The sequence below is a fragment of the Cataglyphis hispanica genome, chromosome 4, assembly GCF_021464435.1.
Source record: "Cataglyphis hispanica isolate Lineage 1 chromosome 4, ULB_Chis1_1.0, whole genome shotgun sequence".
NCBI classification, from domain to species: domain Eukaryota; kingdom Metazoa; phylum Arthropoda; class Insecta; order Hymenoptera; family Formicidae; genus Cataglyphis; species Cataglyphis hispanica.
This window is the reverse complement of record NC_065957.1, coordinates 2952621-2971861: the sequence shown is the minus strand read 5'-3', so window position 1 is coordinate 2971861 and position 19241 is coordinate 2952621. Positions and strand designations below refer to the sequence as shown.

The window sequence follows — 19241 nt, the reverse complement described above, 5'->3', positions numbered from 1 at the left end:
TGTGTATCTATACAGATTTATATTTTTTTTATAATTATTAATAATCAGATTTACCATAATCCAAATTATAACACATTGAGTATAAAAACGGATAAAGGATAAAGAATGTGAAAGATGTCGACAGAAATGTAATAAATTCAGAAGTTAATTCCAGCCGATAATGAATCCGTCCGCGTTCGGATATTTTTTTTTTTCACGGCAACGAATCCGTCGTGATTTCCGGTGCTGATTAAAAGTTGGCCGGCTAATTATTTGGGTCGTGCGTCTTTCGAAATTATACCGCCGAGGGTGCTTGTTCGGGGGCGGTTAACGATCACATATCTCACTGCCGGGGGCAGTTATTTTTCTCTCCCTTTCCTGGTGTTACCGCGCAGCGCCATTTCTAAAACCGCACATGCGTCTGCGGCGTGCAAATAATACACCGCGCGGAAAATTTACTGCTAATTAGTTTTCGGCGTCCGCGCGTGCGCGCGCGCCGACCGGGTTATAAAATAGATCGCAAGATTCGCGAGTGCACCACCAATTGATAATATCGAAATCCATTAGTCTCTCGTGTCAACCAAATGACGTCACGGTCGTCTGTGACTTTATTTTTTCCAGCAAAAAAAAAAAAAAACGCTTCGATAAAATGCGCGATCGACTCGATGGCCCACTTTTGCGTTGAATTCCAACGATCTTTGATTCTGGCGGGGCAACATGTGCACGGTTCACGGTAGGGTGACTGCACGAAATCTTCTGCTTCGAGTCTTTTTAGCAACACGAAACGATGTCCTCTTGCTCTAATTGCCCCGCTGACGTATTCTCCGCGCTGTTCCTGGAGCGGCCAAATTAAGCGCTCGGGTCGAGCGGAAAATCGCGCTCGCACGTGAACATCCGCAGCTTGCGAGACGACCGATTTTGTTCTGCCAACCAAACTCTCTCCTCCCTCCCCCTCCCCATCTCTTTCTCTCTCTCGTTCTCTTTTTTCGCTAGAATAAAATTTCTAGAAAAATAAACACGGAGATTTCGTTGCGAATATATTCATGAAGGCCGGAAATAATCCAATAATTAAATTTTAATGACAAATTTTTCAATGCATTTCTAATTTTTCTCTCTTTTTAATTTAAAGCATAATTTAATTGAAGTATTATTAACTGTATTATTTAAATTGATTTTAAATTCAGAATTAAAATGCGACATTTTATTTTATTATTACAATAATTTAATTTAATATTTTTATACACACATATAGTATATACTATATTATATATCACATTTTTTTTTATTATTGAAACGTTTATTAGAATGCGTTTTTTTTATTGCTATGTAGAAGAAATACTCTGTCTCTTTCAATCATAATAAAGTAAAATGTTTAATTTTACATAGCGCTTATATCTAATCTTGTGTTTATATTTCCTTGAATTGCACTCTATCATGACATGGATTGCGGATTGCAAATGTTTTCTGATCCGGCATTTCGTTTGGGGTGGATAAAAAGATGGGTAAAAACGCGGCAATGCGCGAAACCGCCTATGCTGCTTCGGAAATCACGAGCAAATATTTCGTCATTCAAGCGTGTATATCTCGATGCGTTCCCCTCTTTTCCCTGTCCTCCGTTGGTAGCAGCAGCCCGCATCCTCGTTCCCGTCCGTGGCACGATTCGCGATACACATCCCGGGGGCAAATGCCTGCGTCCGTGTTGGAATCTCTATGATGTCGGTAAATGCCCGGTTTTTGACATCAAAGAATGCGAGCGCCTTGCCATACGTCGCCGTTGCCGCCTCTCAGCGAACCACCCTTATGCATCCCCCATCTTCGTCATTTATCGGCCAAAGAAACCTAGCGTTGCATTCAGGCATTTTTCACGAAAAATAACAATTTACACATACGTTTTTTATATATTTGCGAACGGAGAGAGTATGCCTCGAAGATCCGTTTTCAAAATAGCGCACACGCCACGCTGCGCCGCCGGGAGGAGAAGGAGATATATTTTTATCGGGCGATCGAGGCGCTCCATCGATTCGCTGCAAGCGAGGCGTAAAGACCCCAGCGAGAGAGAGAGAGAGAGAGAGAGAGAGAGAGAGATGGGAGGGATGATGGGGGGGGGGAGGAAGAGGAGAGAGAGACAGAGCTTCGCCCACGCTATCCACGGTAATTATCGAAGACGGGGTTGTTGACCCCCTTTCGTCCTGCTCGCTCGAGAGCAAGCCGCGTCGCGCTTGAGTTACTAGATGCCATGAAGACGTCCGTATGCTTCGTACAGCTGGCTTTATATGGACCTCGCAGATAATTCGCTAATATCATTTATTTATGTACGAATTCAAGTATTCGACAAGTATGAACATAGAAGCAAGTATAAGACGAGCGCCTTTAATTATCAAGTTAATGTAATTACTTGATATTAATTTGTTGAGGGAAATGGCGATTCAGGGGTATATTTGCATCACTTTGGGAATATACTATCTCTTTTATGTATGAAGGCATATCGATTGCGCTTCTCCGACGACGTAAATATTGACGACATTACCAAATTGATCGCGCGACATCATGACGTTAATTTATTACGTAAATTCGTACGCGGGGCTCTCTGTGTAATTTAACTCTCTGGAGATATATATTAAATTTAAATATAGGAATGTAATACACAACGGTGCGTAAAATTATTATAGATTGAAGTTAATTATTTAGTAAATTTGAAATATAAAATGAGTTGAAAAATATATCTCTGTCGGTGATTGGCGAATATTTGATGCCGATTCGGAAAATATATGTATGCGACTAATGTTCGGAAAAAGAAATGTAGTGTGATTTTTAATTCGCAGATAATTATGTGTAATAATAAAAAAAAAATATTTTAAAGGAAAAAATATAAGAATTAGAGGAATAATTAAGAGAGTATATAGGGCAGATTATTTTTCTATTATTAACTACAGTGAAAAGAGTGAATCAATATTATCTGCAGGGATTATAATATTTGTTTTGGGGTGAGGCAATATGTTCTATCCCTCGGATTACTTAGGGATTGCTGCAACGTTTTATTCATAAAGAAAGACATTATAAAAATGAGCCGCCCTAATAAAAAAGGTTATTTGTTTTTAATTTTTTTGTAGATAGCCACACTCAATTTTTTGTTTATAAATAAATTATTACTAAAACCACAAAGCTTGAAGAAGTAAAATTTCTACGACTTATAATTACATCTGTTCACAATTCATAACGCAGTCTTGTTACTTTTAGAGAAAGACATTTATTGTTTATAATATTTGTATATTTTTAAAAAATTCGCGACTTGCAAATTTTATTTCGATAATGCATACTTATCTTCATGAAGATTTAATCGAATCTTTTGTGATGAGTGGTGGCCGACAATACAACGTTAAAGTCAATTCAATTTTTACGTTATGCTTAGTACTTACAAGGTATACCTAAGTAATAGTCGCGATATTCGAGAATTGTCAGAGTTATCGAGTTTCGTGTCCAATGAAATCATATGTTTGCACCAAGTATTAGATATTTCGGATTGTAACGCCTAGCTTTGCTCTTTTGCGAACTAGAATTTATATAATTCACTGTTTTGTTCTACCAATCATAAATATCGTATATTGATGTTAAGCACGTACAATTAAAGCGTATATTGGCCAGCATCGGCGAATTTTATCTATTTGTTGTTCGCTTGTTATCGTAAATAACGGCGTGGCGCCCATTATTATGCAACATAATTGGATGTTGATAGATTTTGCCGTTTTGCTCCGTCGTTAATCATAAATAACGCTGCCAACGTCACACAATATAACGGAAATTGGATCTGTGTCGGTTAGATTTTGTCTTGCCGGATCGTTAATCATCGACGTGGCTCTGTCGGCGTCGTAAAACGGAAGCTTGTAGAATTCGTTAACCCTCATTATCCGATACAAATTAGGGGGTTGCGTCGTTTTGGCAGGTAACATATAATAAAGCAGACATTAGTGGAGGCTTCGTGCGAGAGCTCTGTAAAATCTGATTTTTTTCTCAGCCTTTATAGCGACTTGTTTAACTACTAACGAGCCGAACTTTTCTCTCTCTCTCTCTCTCTCTCTCTCTCTCTCTCTCTCGCATCTGTCAAACTAGAACACTTTAGGAGAGCTCTTATCCTTCCCTCTCTTTTTCATTTCTTTCTATCTTAGAGTTCTTTTTTTTTTTAACGAACAGAGAGAACTTCCGGCAACTCTTCCGCGGCTCGGCAAGCGCAGTCTATTTTTCATCTCTTCAAGTTGCTCTTATGATGGATAATAGTCGACAGAATGGCTACGAGACGGCCAATCCTTGCGTCCAGCTTAATCATACTTCATATTTTACGATACGTATTTTTTTATACGAGCCAGCTATACATCATTCATATTATAAAACACATTTACGCAATATCTATTACTTGAAAAGATTTAATATAAAAAAGCTCCAGCTATTCTCGTTAAACTAGCTTTTTTGTTGAAAAAAGATGTTATATCCAAAATCAAATGCGCGCATTATCAAAAAAATCTAAATGCCGAAATAATTAATAAATAATTAATTTATACAAAATTAGCCCAAACGTGTTGCGGTCAGATTTTGAGATTTTATAGGAAATTTAATTCTAAAGTCTGACCGGAACAAACTCACCCCGCATATATATATTTTTATTCCTTCTACAAATATAAAATATTTAACATTTTATCGCATGTATGCGCGTGTATAATATTATTATTTAATATATATGTATATATATTTTATAGCATTAATAATTAATTATTCTCAGAAGAGACACTGTTCGTGTGTGTGACATAAATTATGTACCAATAATCGATGAGAGTATTTCGCATTGCTGGCAAATTTATACAATAGTTACTCACTGTACATGTAGTTTCCAGCGGACTATATATTGCAGTAAACTGTAGTCGTATTCCGAGTGATCGTCGAGAGGTCAAGGGTCTACAAAGGCTAGGTTGGGTGCAGCAAGATTGCTTTTGCCGCGCGCGTGAGGACGCTCTTTGGCGCGACAAGTCGATTTCTCGCGAACCAATAGTTCTCTGTAAGCGTGAGATTATTGGTCTCGTGCCTTTATCTCAGCTGGAAGAATCGTATAAGCTTACCCGTCTTGCTCGATAAGGAGACATTCATTCGTTTCCTTCCGTTTTACTGTTCCGCTATTGCGGATTATTTTCAGAGCCGCAAAAGAATTTTAATGCGAATTTAAAAAATAATATGTTTTAAATGCGTAATATCTCGAAATTATCTTATATTATCTATAAGATATATATAATTTTTTTTCCGAGCTTCATCTATAAATTGGAGATTTTCTAGAAAAGTGAGAGAGAAAGATAACGTATTTATATCTATATTTATTCCGGTATATTTTTTATCTTAAATTGATATAAAATTGATTTTAATAGAAAGTGAATAGAACGTTTTTAAAGATTTTGATATTTATTAAAAATATTTTTTTTCGCCGATTAACTTTGAGAACTTTCGGATAATGAATTTTTCAATAGCCACTTTTAAAAGTGTTTAACAACGACGCCCACTTTAGATAACGCTAATGTTGTAGAAGTTAGTATACATAGTAATTCTCTTTCTCTCTGAGGAAAAGGGTTGGAAAGGCCCGACGGAAAAGAACAAAGAGGCGCAATACAAGAAGACGGAGACAAACAGGTAGGAAGGTGTCGGCCGCGAGACGATATCGATCTACACGCTTTTCCGCGTCGTCGCTCGACACAGATTTATGCTAATGGTTCTTGATGCTGTTACACCTACCTACTCCACCCTCCCGATTTGAATACTATGAGATCGCGTTATTCGCGGAAATGACAAGGGACGATGATGAGGGGGGCCGATTCGCGTAATTCGCCGCAATGACTCCACCGACTGTTCGGAAATGCCTCGCGAGTAAGTGAGAGGGAGGGATAGGAAAGGAGGATTCGGATCGATGCACGCACGCGTGCACGTACATACGCGTACGATACACGCGGTTATAACGCGGGGGGATGAGTCCTGGCTGCGGAGAGAGGCGGTGCACGATAACCGGGCGGCGGCCGGAGATGATTTATGTAGGTCGAGCAGGTGCAATTTGTATCGCGTCAGTTTTTACCGGCCGGGACGAGGCTACGCTGGCCGGCTGAGTTATTGCCCGGGCAAGAGTCGTTGAGCTTCGGGAAAGACTGGAGTGCAGCGACTTGCAAAAGTAGTTACAAGAAGGAAGGAGAATGAAGAACGAACGATCTAGTGTTTACGAATTTTTCGTGTGAATAGATACATTTTGGATAAATAAATTCTTTACGTACTCTTAATGTATTGACAGAATGTCAGATCTCCAAGAAAATATTTATAACTCTTTTTTTTTTTTTATTCATATGTTAAATTAATCTATTAATTTAACATATGCTAAATTTATTTATAAGATATTGCTACAAGCTTAAAATATAAAAAAATATATTATTAATATTGAACAATTTTCGATGATATATGAAATTGTGTATATTCTCATATTGTTAGATAAAAAAATTTCTCTAAAAAATTGATTTTATTTCGTGGGAAGTATTCTACAAAGTTACATAAAAAAAAGTAAACTTTTGATATTACATTTATATTTATTTTCTTACAATAAGTGAAATTTGTTGTTATCTCCAACTGAGAAATATATCGCGCGCGCGCGTGGCGTTTCCTATTTAATCTCCATCTACGTCGTAGAGGCAGCAACCTTAGAAATACTCAGTACGGCGAGTTTCAAGGGTGAACGAGGGTGAGATACTTGATGAGCCGGCGCGACATCGTGTAAATTCATTTTCTCGGGGTTCATCCTATCTTGGATTTAGCCAAGCCCCGTGACGGGAATACCGAGGCACGTGCGCACACAGATATTCTCTCTCTCTCTCTCTCTCTCTCTCTCTCTCTCTTTCGGCCAAGTTCTCGGTGAGCTCGGAAGACCGGATAGGACAACGGTCGTTTTTGGCTTGGAACATGGTTGTTTAAAGGACTCGAGGTGGTTGAAATGAGACCCGAGTCGGACAATATTACTATCCATCGAGTCGAGCGCTCGCGGTAATATCGCGCTAATTCGTAGTCTCGCTCCCTCGAAACAGAATATTACTGTCTACTGAGAGAGCTTTTGGCAGCGCGTTTGAATCAAGATGTTCTTGGGAGAGTGTCCCAACGAGAATCTGCTAGTAGTAAATGTGAAATCCGTGAGAGATCTTCCTACTACAGGAGATTAAATCTAATTGAATTCTTTATGATTGAAGCGAATCTAAATGCGTGTAACGATAATAAATAATTATTTGAATATAATAATTGGCATATAGAGATTATTAAGTTACTGTATTTATGTGAATTCGCATAAATCGGCTTACAAATAGAATATTGTTGCCACATAGATGTTTACATGTGAAATATGTTTCGATTTAATAATTTACATCGAAGTTTCCGTTGCAGTCCACAATTTATTGGCAATATATTGCTCTTTTATTAATAATATATATTATGTAGGGACTCTCTCGCTTCCTCTTTTTGCCTATATTTATTGTATCATATATTTATTTATATCTAAAATATATCATCAGGTTTTATAAATGTGTGCGTTTACCTTTTTTTGGACGAATGTGCTGTTTGTATTAAGATTTCAAAGTTGATTTTAATACGAAATTCTTTAATTATTTTCAATACTTTTGAGTGCCGATCGCGCATTGACATTCATAGATTGGATAAAATAATAGTTGCATGCGAGATATAACTTGGCGCGACAATTGTATAGATCCGAATACGACGAGCATTGTCCCGATAGCGAAATCGACTTTAGAAATTTACACACGAACCAATACGACGCGACTATTGACTTCGTGTAACGGTCCGTTTCGCGCGTATCTGCAATCACCACCCTCCTCTGCATTCATCGAGTCCTTCACCGTGATAAGGACCGTGAATTGTGAATGGTGAACCGCGGAGAGAAAGACGCCATCGCGAATGTGATTGTTGAATCAGAAATATAGAAATCAGTACGGCGTACGACGTCGTCATAAAATCGTATACTTGGCGGAGTTTGCTGGAAATAATAGAATAAAAGTTCTGCAATTGTGTACGCATTCTTAGTTTCAGTTTCTTTCGCTTTTGTTCTTACATTTCCTCGATTTTATCGATGTATAGCCACGAAGGAAAGTTGCTTTTAGAAATTTTGCGATTCAAAAATTTTTTGTTTAAGAAATTCTTTGCAATCCTTATTCTTATAAATTTCTTATTCAATGATAAGTTTGATTCCGCGTATTTTCAGTTTTCATGTTCTATTAGATAAAATCTAATTAAAATATATTATCTCACAGATTTTTTCATATTGGATTTTCGAATAAAATAAAAGAATTGCTATATAAATGGATATGTAATTTTCATCACTTATTATATAAACGACTGAAATGTCGTTTTGCCGTTATTAATAAATTATCGTCTCATGTTATTGATTTTTTTGCCGAGCATTAAAACAAAACGCAAGTCGAAGGAAAATCTATGATTCGCCAAGCAAATCGCGACGGAGTCCGCCAGGATCGGACAATGACATCTTCTAGAACAATTCATTGTTTCAAGGAACCTCGTTTGCTTACAAGCCAAGAGCCGGTAATAGTAGCAGCATCCTCCCCTCTTTTCCTTTCACCGCCCTCCCTCCCCCCTTCCATCCCTCACGGTTCGTTGCCGCGGGCCGTCTCATTGAATACACGCGGGGACAATGTAGTCTGCACAATACCGGTGTCAGCCGGAAATGACGCCACGCGGAGGTACTATGTGCAGGCGAGTCTCGCGATTTGGCGATGTTAATGCAGCCGACGACTCCAATACAAACATATGCAGGCACGCTCTTATCTGTTAAGCGAAACGCGCGAAATTATTGGCAGTACGTGACACATGCTTAGTTTCGAATATTCAAATTCGAGGGAAGGAAGCACGTGACAATAATTTTTTTATTAACGTGTTTTATTTCTTTCGTCTCTTGTTTTTTGGAAAGTTAAATAATTTTGCAAAGCAGTAGTATTTCAGCGTGCATTGATTTAAATTAATCGATTATTTTTAGAATTCACAAAAAAAAACCGACATAAAAAGTTGTTGCTGCAAACAATGAATTGTTTAATGTCTCACTGAAAATTTTATTGAATATTATTAGATAAAAATGTTATTGGACAAAAGAGATTTCGAGAAAGACGTGAGAGGTCACGATTGCTTTTGTTGAGCCGCGAAAGTAACGTCTTTATTTTTCGCTACAAGTGGCCCCCGCCGTATTCGCTTTCATCGGTGTATTTCTAGCGAGATCATCACCCTCCGTTCTCGTATCGATCTCGTAGGTCAAGACAAACTAGCCGGCCGATCAAGGTTTTAAGAGAAGTGAACGGTAAAGTGGGCCACGAAAACAAACCGAGGTCAATGCGAGATCCTCGCAGCAAACTGTTGCTATTTCTCCGGCAAAGAGATTCTTGCTAGCCGCCTTGTTTGCCATGAAGATACATTTGTGCGATCGGTAAAGCGGAAGCAGCTTCCGAGTTCCGGGGACTGCTGCGCTACGTCCAACAACGTCAAGATGAAAAATAAGCGACCATGTTAGACGTGAAAATAGATGTGTAGTTTAGAGTGTTCAGGATGACGTAAAAGATGGTCGTCTGCAGAAAAATACCCGCATGTTCGCAGTAAGAACTAAAAGGAATAAACAAACAAAGCGATTATTTTAATCAATCATCATCAATCGTATCAATATTTTTTTGAAAAGTATGATATCGAATAATGTACGAAATATTTTATCTCTACTTTAAAACTCATCATGAATTTATTTTTGTTGTTTAAAATTTATATAAAAAAAATTTTAGAAACCTAAAAAAATTTATAGAAAAATATAAGGTTAAAATATATTTATAAGGTTAAATATTTATATAATTATATTTTATTATTAAGCACTTTTATATTTATTAGCAGAAAAATAAAATAGAAAGAGGAAAGATAGATAATTCGAGCAGCGGAAGGAGGCAGAGCAAAGATCGCAAGGAGGCAAAAAAGAAACGATGTTTCTCGGGACGCGATCGGGTGCCTCGAAGCGAACTCGATATTGCTCCTTCTCGGTGAGAGAGAGAGATGTTTCGAGAGATGCTATACAACCCACCTTCTATCCTGGCGGCACGAGAGAGGCGGATAAAAAGATTACGCGAGCAAATACGCGACCGTGGCGGGGCGAATCCATGACTGGTCGAACGAACCAACGCTAGTAGATAGAAATCTTTTGCTCGTCTTTAAGCGGCGCACAGCAATTTCCGATATCGATTGATCGATTGAATGATGGATTTTCTAATTACTTTGTTTTTTCAAATAGCTTGATACACGAGATGAAACTTTTGCTGACATAATGATATAATCTTGACTGATATAATCCTGAGAGATATCTAAAGCAAAACAAAGAATGAAGATGTAAAAAAAAAGAATTCTTTACAGAAATTTCTTGCCTTAAATTACGCACGTAACTACCAAATTAAGAAAAGCAGCATTTGTCGTGATATTTAGATAACTTTCGAAGATGAAAAGATCTTTTGATAAAGCTTAGATGACGCAAATAAATGTATAATAAAATCATGTTTATTAAGAAAAAGGGGACAATAATTTTTATACGGATAAATATATTTATAATATATAATATATAATAAATTTATAAATACATAATATATTATAAATGTATTATAAATACAATATATAATTTATTATAAATATATAATAAATTTTGGAACAAATATAGACTCTTACATAAGTTTTTCGTCGCTGGTGCAAAAATTGCAACTCCTTCGTGTTCGAATGTTTTATTTTCTCTACCAAACATCCGTTCGTCCTCGGAGATTTCTGGAATTTATCTTCTTTATCAAGAGAGTCTTGCTCAGCGATAGGTTTCTTATCAATAACGACGTCGCGCGGGACATATACCGGGTATGGTATTTTGATATTGGAAGCGCGGGTTATGTTTCCTTCATTCGACTGATGCGATTTTCCTCCATATACACCGTAAGGCTCTTAAGATATACGTTACATCCTCGCGCAAAGAATATCGGGAATTTTTCCTCGAAACGAGACAATTCTCTTATCGCCGCGGAGTTGACGTAAATTTTTAATATTTCATAGAAAGTCTCGCGCTGCATTTGGATGCTACCAAATTCCATTCGATGCATTGAAGGGGAAAGACAGTGGAGGCCACGCTATTGCATTGTGTCTCGGTAAAATTTATATCGCGCGCGGCTAACACTCGTATATTCTTGCGGGATCAGAGGGATACTAGCGGTACTGGCACAGTCCCGCAGCTTCCCGTGAATCCTTAGGATTTATGAAAGGACGTTTCCACTGTTCCAATCTTGCTCGTTGGCACGCGGAACATTAGGGATAGTTGATCACATCGTTTTCGCGCTGACCACTCGGTAAATTCGAATAAAGAGAGAATTCTTGTCGTTAATGTAATGGCTGTTTTTTTAAAAAAAGATATTTTGGACAAAATATATTTTAAAGAAGCAATAGGCAGGGAGGGAGGAGAGACGAACCAAGATATACTATAGGCATCATGCATTAATCGTGAGATTCTAAACTATTGTTAAAAAGTAAAAGCACATGTGCATCAAAATGTACTGCTTAAAAAATTTCTTTGTCTGATAGTTTATAAATAACTCGAGATATTTTGATTCTCTCCACTATTGCAGGAATAGGAGTTACATCATTTATCGAAGCGAGAAAGTACTTCCGTAAATATCCGGTTGAATATATATCTGTAGTCTCTCCGCTAAAAATTACCTTTAAAGATATATTTCCGGGAAATAATTCCTCGGAGATTCCTACGATATCGTATAATTTTAATGGAGTCGATTTCTCCTAGTCCGTTCGTAAAAAAATATCAACGTATTTTTTTTTTCTTATTCCCCTTCTTGCTTTGATACTGTCGTTGATTTTTATATTTCTCGATGAACGACGTTTTTATCGTCGAATAAACGACGATCGTTAGGATTTACGTCAGTCCGAGTTTCAAGAGGATGTTTACGATGATATTTCGCTATCATATGCACGCACGAACGTTGAGAAGACGTATCCTTTTGATCCACCCTCGCACTCGACAACACAAAAAAAAACAGGGAAAAAGACTAGAGTAGAACGGGTACGAGTAGTAGAAGACTCTTCCTATCTCTTTACGCTCTGCCTAATATGTATGCGTGATATGGCGCTTTGGCAGGACGAGAGAAGGGGAGAGGGGAAAGAAAAAGAAATATTATCCCGGCGTCGTCGTGTCAACGAGCGTAGCGCGCTTTCAAAAGTGAAGGAGGATCACGTCGTAAGTTACAAACGCGCGTCTGTCAACCAGAGCCGCGTCTCGCTTTGTGATCAAAGCGCGGAATAAATAGTACGGATTCCTCATGAAAAGGATCTCCGTTATTCAACTGCTAGAAATTCGAGATATTTGTTGCCATCGAACCGACGATTTGCATTCAGTTCTCGCATTTATATTTATTTTACAAACTCGTGGAAAATGTATGAAATTAATAATCTTCTATCTGATAGAGATTATAGAGATGTAGAAACCCTAAAAGATCTCTCGATAATATTGCTTTTTTATTTATTTTTTCTGTTATAATTATTATAACAGAAATATAATAATATTTATAATTTTTTTCTCAAAACGCTTATTTATCTAAAATTTTTAATCACTTAAAACAATATATTATAAGTCGGCAATTTTTTAAATAATAAATCTTTGCCGAGAGAGAGAGAGAGAGAGAGAGAGAGAGAGAGAGAGAGAGAGAGAGAGAGAGAGAGAGGATGCTCTCAATACCAGAGTGCATTCGATCTTTTTTGCTTTCAGTCAAAAACTTTTCTTAGCTTGCTTAGAGATTCCGATTATAGTAACACATCGATTGTCCTGGTTTCGGGGAGCGAATCTCACGATCTACGTTTATGTACGCGATCAGGCAGGAATGTAACTCTCCGAGGACGTTTACAGCGGGAAGCGACAAGCATCGTCGACGACGGTGTTGCTTCGGCGGTCGCATCACTGCGAGAGACAGGTGGATGGATAGGTAAAGCCGTAGGAGCGACGAACACGGCATATGCAAGAAGTACGTTGAAATGAGAGAAGCAGAGAGAAGCTAAACTGGGGGAGTCAGGGGACGAGGAGAAAGCCTCGTACGGTGAGAAATATATGTACACGAAGAACGTATAGGAGGCAAAGGCAGAGAGAGAGAGAGAGAGCGGTTATTCCCAGGTGATCTCGTGTCGGATCTCACCAGCGACGTGAGCGACGGAACTTAGGAGGAGTCGGAGTCGAGAGACGAGAAGCCTGGTATCGAATTTGCGTCGTATTTACGCGAGGAAGGCGTCCCGACGCCTTCTTCCGGCGCCTTCGACCTGACGAGAAGGGTCCGTATTCCACTCGGCGACAATCCGTTTCGCCAGACAGCTGCTGGGAAATCACTGGAAACAGCCGCCATTTATTACCGGTGTTTCCACTCGCGCGCTTTATTGCGAGCGATTAGCAGGGAATTAGGTTAATTCCTCTTAATAGGCGCGCGGCTTCATAATTTATAAATATTTGCGATTCGTTTAAACTACACGGTAATAATTATTACCTAGTCTTTCGATTATTTTTGATTAGCTTATATTATCACATTAAAAAACAATTTTCAGTTATTCTAATTACAAAATTTTTTAGTTGACGTTATTAGCGCGGATACATTAATTTCGAAGACACAATCATGAAAATTATAGATATCGTAAAAAAAAAAGAAATATAATTGTGTCTTTTACTTTCATATTTATTATTATAATCCTCATCGAATCGTGCATCTAAATTTTAATAATTGTTAAGGCTATGCGCATTGCTTTATCTGAATTGACAAGTGACAGCTGCTCGCAGCCACAGCGAAATTGTCGCGCCATCGAGGTTTTCCCTCACGAGACCCTCCTGCTTTCGTCTTCATGCACAGGTCGTGCCTCAGACGTCAGCTCTTCGTCGTCGGACACATCCACGTCACGATCGTGGCTGGCCCTGAATTTAAAGTTACGCCACTGGCTGCCTGGATGGGGGCAATGGTCGACGTCGGGGAAGGGGGGAGGGAAGAGGGTGGACGAGGGTGGGTGGTGTTGGGTGAGTGGGAAAAGAGCAGGGGATAACGGCTGGAAAGAGAGGTAATGAGAGAGTGCCCGAGAGGGGCGCAGAGTGACAGGAAAGGGGTGGGTCGTTCGAGAGGGCAAGGCGAAACCGTGAGCCATCGACCCGAGAGCTCGTCCGTGCTCTCCGGCTCGTTATACACTCTCTCGCTCTCCTGCAGCAGGATGCATCTCCGTGCAGTTGCAGGGGTGGGATGCAAGCGGGAGAGACGGAGGAGCCACATTCACCGCAGAGGCGCAGCCCGCCACGGCGAGTGTGCCACGCGGTACCGCCCACGCGATGGACGCTGGATGCTGGATTACCTGTGCAGTTGCAGCGTTGTGTATGCGATATAGGCTGTCTCAGAAACGGCGGACGCGCGAGAATAGTTAGATTCTATTAAAGTTCAAGTGCAAACAACGTGCGAGAATTGTAATATATCTCTGCCTGTACAGACGAAATTTTAGATATACGTGTGCATTCATTTCACACACACACACAATAGAATATATCACTGGTCTATTTAATATTTTACAAGGCACAAAACAAATGAGAAATTGTTATCATAGACATACATACATTTTTAAAATAATATTTTTTTTTTTATATAAGAATCATAATAATTTTCAATAAGCTTTTAATAAAATTGCTCGTTTCTTGAAAAATGTAAAGACGAATTCGTTACACACTTGAGAACTAAGAAGCTCGTGTCATCGGTAGTATCATCAAATGGAAGAGTCTTGTAGAGGACTCAAGCGAATTCGCGTTATTATACGTTATACGTTAATGGATGAAATAATGACAGAGCGCGACGGCGCTCTCAGTTTTAGCAATCCCGTGGGTGGTTGCCGCGCGCGCGGCAGTTTCCAGCGAGTTTCCTAATGAAAGATTCAACGCGCAGCAACTCAGACACGAGAGCGATATATCGCTAGAGCCTCGCGTTTCGTCCAATTTGTGATCTCGAGGTGAGTGGCGCTATGCGCGCGACTCAAAGCGACTCATAGACAGGGGGATGGAGGAGGGGGAGGGGGAGGGGGTTGATGGGCGGAGGAGAAACGGGGGAGAGCGCTTGGGAGGCAAGAGCGAAGAACTGTTTTTCGTATTTTATCAAAAGCGTCGTCCATTTTTCAAGCCTGGCTCTGAGAGAAAGCCGTAGCCGCGGGCATCGTAGTATGTCGCTCTCGGCAGCGGCGATATGAATATTAAATGACGGAGGCGAAGAAGCCCACTGAGGCAAGTAAGGAGTGAAGCAAGGAGAGCGAGGCAGAGCAAAAAGAAAGACTCGAGAGATGAGGATGGGGAAGAATCCCTTCACGACGCCGGACACGTCATCGTCGTCTCTCATTGACGAAAAAAATCCCAAAGTTTCCTCGGAAACGATTTCGGCAAGCTCTTTGTTTCTTTCAAGAGTGATAACTTTAAAATTGCATTGCTAGAAATTTTATTTGCACAGATATATTTTTATATCAAATAATATATTATTGAAAATATTATTCATATCTGTATAAAAAAGAAATATATTATATATATGTAATTATTATAATTAATTATAATGACATAACGAAATTTTACGTATATTAATTGCAATAGTTAATCAGGAGCATACTAAAAAGAAAATATAAAGATTAAAATATTTTTTACAAATGCGTATGAGGAAAGAATGTGATTTCGCTGCGCATGGATCATTTTTCGCAGAATCAAGATTGTGAGATAGTTTGGGAACGCGAAACTCGCGTCGTTCACGGCGCATAAACTCGTGTCTTTTCGATGAACGAGGGGGAAATAACTTCCCTACCTCGCTTCTCCTCCCTCTTGAAGAGGAGACGGTGAGAGAGGGGGGGGGGGGTTAATGGATATCGAGCGACTCGTGTCGGCTCCTCGGTCGCTGCTCCTTCCCCAGCTTCTTCCCGAGGTTGTCAAAGGAGGACGCGCGAGAGGACTGATAGACTGATTTATCCCCATCGCGGATAATGGTAGCAGTACGTGCGGATCGCGATAAGGGCCCATTCTCACGCGACGTCAAGCATCGCGACGCGTGTGGTGGCGATGATGTGACAATATTAGTTTTCGATGTCATGATATTCGGATACAGCGAGTGGTATCATAGATTTCAATTCTCGAACGAGAATAATCAATATGATTTTGCAGCAGGACCAGAGAATCGTTGTTTGTAGAAATATGGGACCTCCCCATTTTTATCCGTGAGTGATAGAATGACATGGATTTTCGACGAGAGAGTTGATTTAATATTATATACTCTTTTATTATATATATATAGCGTTTAGTTTTTTTATGGGGATTCAGCTTTTAATAATTCTAATATTAACAAATATGAATATTTCCTTTTTATTATTTAATTATGTCAATGGTTATTAATTAATTAATATTAGATGATATTATATCTGCGTATATATAGCCAATAGTAATTTAAATATTATATAAACTGTCATATCTCTAAATGTAAATATATACCTTTATTTTCAGAAAAATGTTGAGTATCGTATTTTTTTTTAGATATTATGTAACGTAATAAATGTTACAACATAGTACAATATTATAAAAAAGGAATTTATATAACGTAATAAAACATTAAAAAAACAACACTTATAACAATTATTTATTACTTTGTGATGTGAGATATATTGATATATTAAAATAGTTTTTAACTTAACTTGTTATTTCTCAATGTATAATTTATCACACGCAGGCATTTAGAGATATCTGCTGGATATACAAGAGGATGGAATTCTGGTCTAATCCTGAAGGTATATTTACTTTTGAGATAAAATGGATTACATAGAACATATTTACGACCGCGATTTTATGCTTTGCATTATATTTACATAATTCATAATAATATGATAAGTATATTATCACGAGAAAAAACTCGATTGTTATATTTTCAAAGAAATATTTTGTGAGCTATTTGATTTAATTTATACACACTCTTAAATTGAAGTTTATAGGATCTCCGGCTCAACACTTCAACGTCATTTCCATAGATAATAAGATCCTTAAAGGGCCCTCTTTCAGACGCCCGTGAGTTTCTCTAAATGACATTAAGGCGCACCACGAATTTCAATTTTGCCATAGGAAAATCGCTCTAATCAGTTTCCGGCAGGAGAATCGATAACTTCTAACATCAATTTCCCTCGTAACTCTGTCGAGATCTTAATAATGCCGTTTAATCATTCATTTGCATCTCTATCTTCTTTTCAATTCAATTAAAGTTAGCGTAATTCAAACACTTGTTATTCACACACAAGTGGAAACAATAGAATTTTTAAATCCAAATTCTTTTCTCGCATACACATACGTCATTCTTTAAATTGATTTACAACGAATTTTATTTTAACACGACATTTTATATTTTAAGACTTACTTAAGATATCGAACATATCGCAAATTATAAAAAATGTGAAAAATTCAAGTTTGCTCTCAAATTTTACCAAAGGCCAAATTGTTCATCTTCGCCGAGTTCGAGATATATTTCTTTCTCTTTGATGCCGATTAAATCTGAAATTCTTTGGACGAGGAATCGCGAATGATTTCACATAGTATAGTACCTTCGCATCACGGTATAATTATTTAACTGGCGGTAAAAGGTAATCGACTATCGGCATTCCCAATCCTCAATTGAACACGTGCGGATAGATGACACGTCCATTCAGAGGCGCGTTTAAAGTACCCCTACAGCGTTTGCGCGTAGTACAACTAAACGTATGTAAACACATTTATCCTGGAATAATTCAGCAGTTAACGGTGCAACGCTCGACGTGCGTGCGGACTAATTTTGCTGCTAAAGGGAGTCGCTAAATAGCGCATGCACACATTAAGTCGTACAGCGCGAGTCAATGATAACACAGTGGTAACTTCTACCATGAATGAAAGATTACTCTCTCGTATAGTTTCATCGTAACGACTAAGTCGAATTGTATAAATTAATTACGTATTAGCTAGCGTATGTCGGCAGTAATGTTGAGAGAATTGTTGAGAATTTCATTTGTTCACATAAATTTGTTATTGATGCAAAAAGAATTTATGCAGGTGTTTCTAGAATTATTTTCGGAGAAACGTTTAACACGTTTATCACGTGAAGCAACTAACAATACAGCTTTCAAGTTAGGTACGTTATATTGCTGCACGGGTGCTCTTAATTTCGCACACTTCCCTTGTAACTTGTCTGATATCACGGTCGGACGATGCCGTTGCGAGATATAATGGATTCATTGCCATGCAAATTTGTTCACGTTATGAGCCACGTTACATCTTAACTATGCTTGCTCGCGCACAATCATGGAAAATTTCGTTGTTCGTAACTGAAATCGGAGTTGGCGAGCGAGCGCTTTTAACTTTGACATGAATTACGGCTACGATAAGTATATAATCGTGAACCATTTAATTACGTACTTTGCATTTTGTTAATTCTTTCAAACTTATAATTCGTGATGATAAAATGTCGCAGAAAACGTGTGCGAACTAGAACACATAATATATATGTACATATATATCTTATGATATATTACTATATTTTATAAAAGTGACTAAAATTTTGTTTCATTTTGTAAGTGTGTGTATGTGCCTAAATAATATGTTTCATGCTTCTATTGCTACTCGGAATGAAATAGAATGACATAAGAAATGCGTGTCTTTTATATTACATTGAGAACCCCGATGAAAAGCAATCTCGACGAATAAAAGTAAACGGTTGGCCCACACTCGTTGCGCCAACTGGCGCGCCCGTTTAAAGACGCGAGGGTTTTAAAGAGGGCTCGATTGATGATCCGTCGAGCCCTTTGGGGGAAGAAGTCCGGTCCAGTGAATTTGCTGACGGTCAAAGGGCGTGGAGATCCCGATTGCGTGATCGTCGCGCATAAAAACGTTTCGTTCAATGCGAACCTTAATTTACGATCGCGTATAAATTGCAGCATATAAATTCAAAGCACGACGCGACGCTTTTTGTACGCGATATGAAAAACCGTCGCTCTTTGTTCGCTGCGCAGTGGAGCTCGACGATTACTCGCGAGCTCCAATCGATTTTCGAGATGTTGCAGAAATTTTAGTTGCGCAATTTTAATAGAGTTATAAATATTATTGATATTCTAGATGTTATGATATGGATGTT

General features: G+C 38.5%; 1 protein-coding gene across 8 annotated transcripts in view; it reads right to left on the bottom strand.

Moving 5' to 3' along the window:
• The window catches only part of LOC126848656 (cell adhesion molecule Dscam2), an 80897-nt gene that overhangs the window by 55414 nt on the left and 6242 nt on the right, over positions 1-19241 (bottom strand). The gene's annotated exons all lie outside the window — the stretch shown is intronic.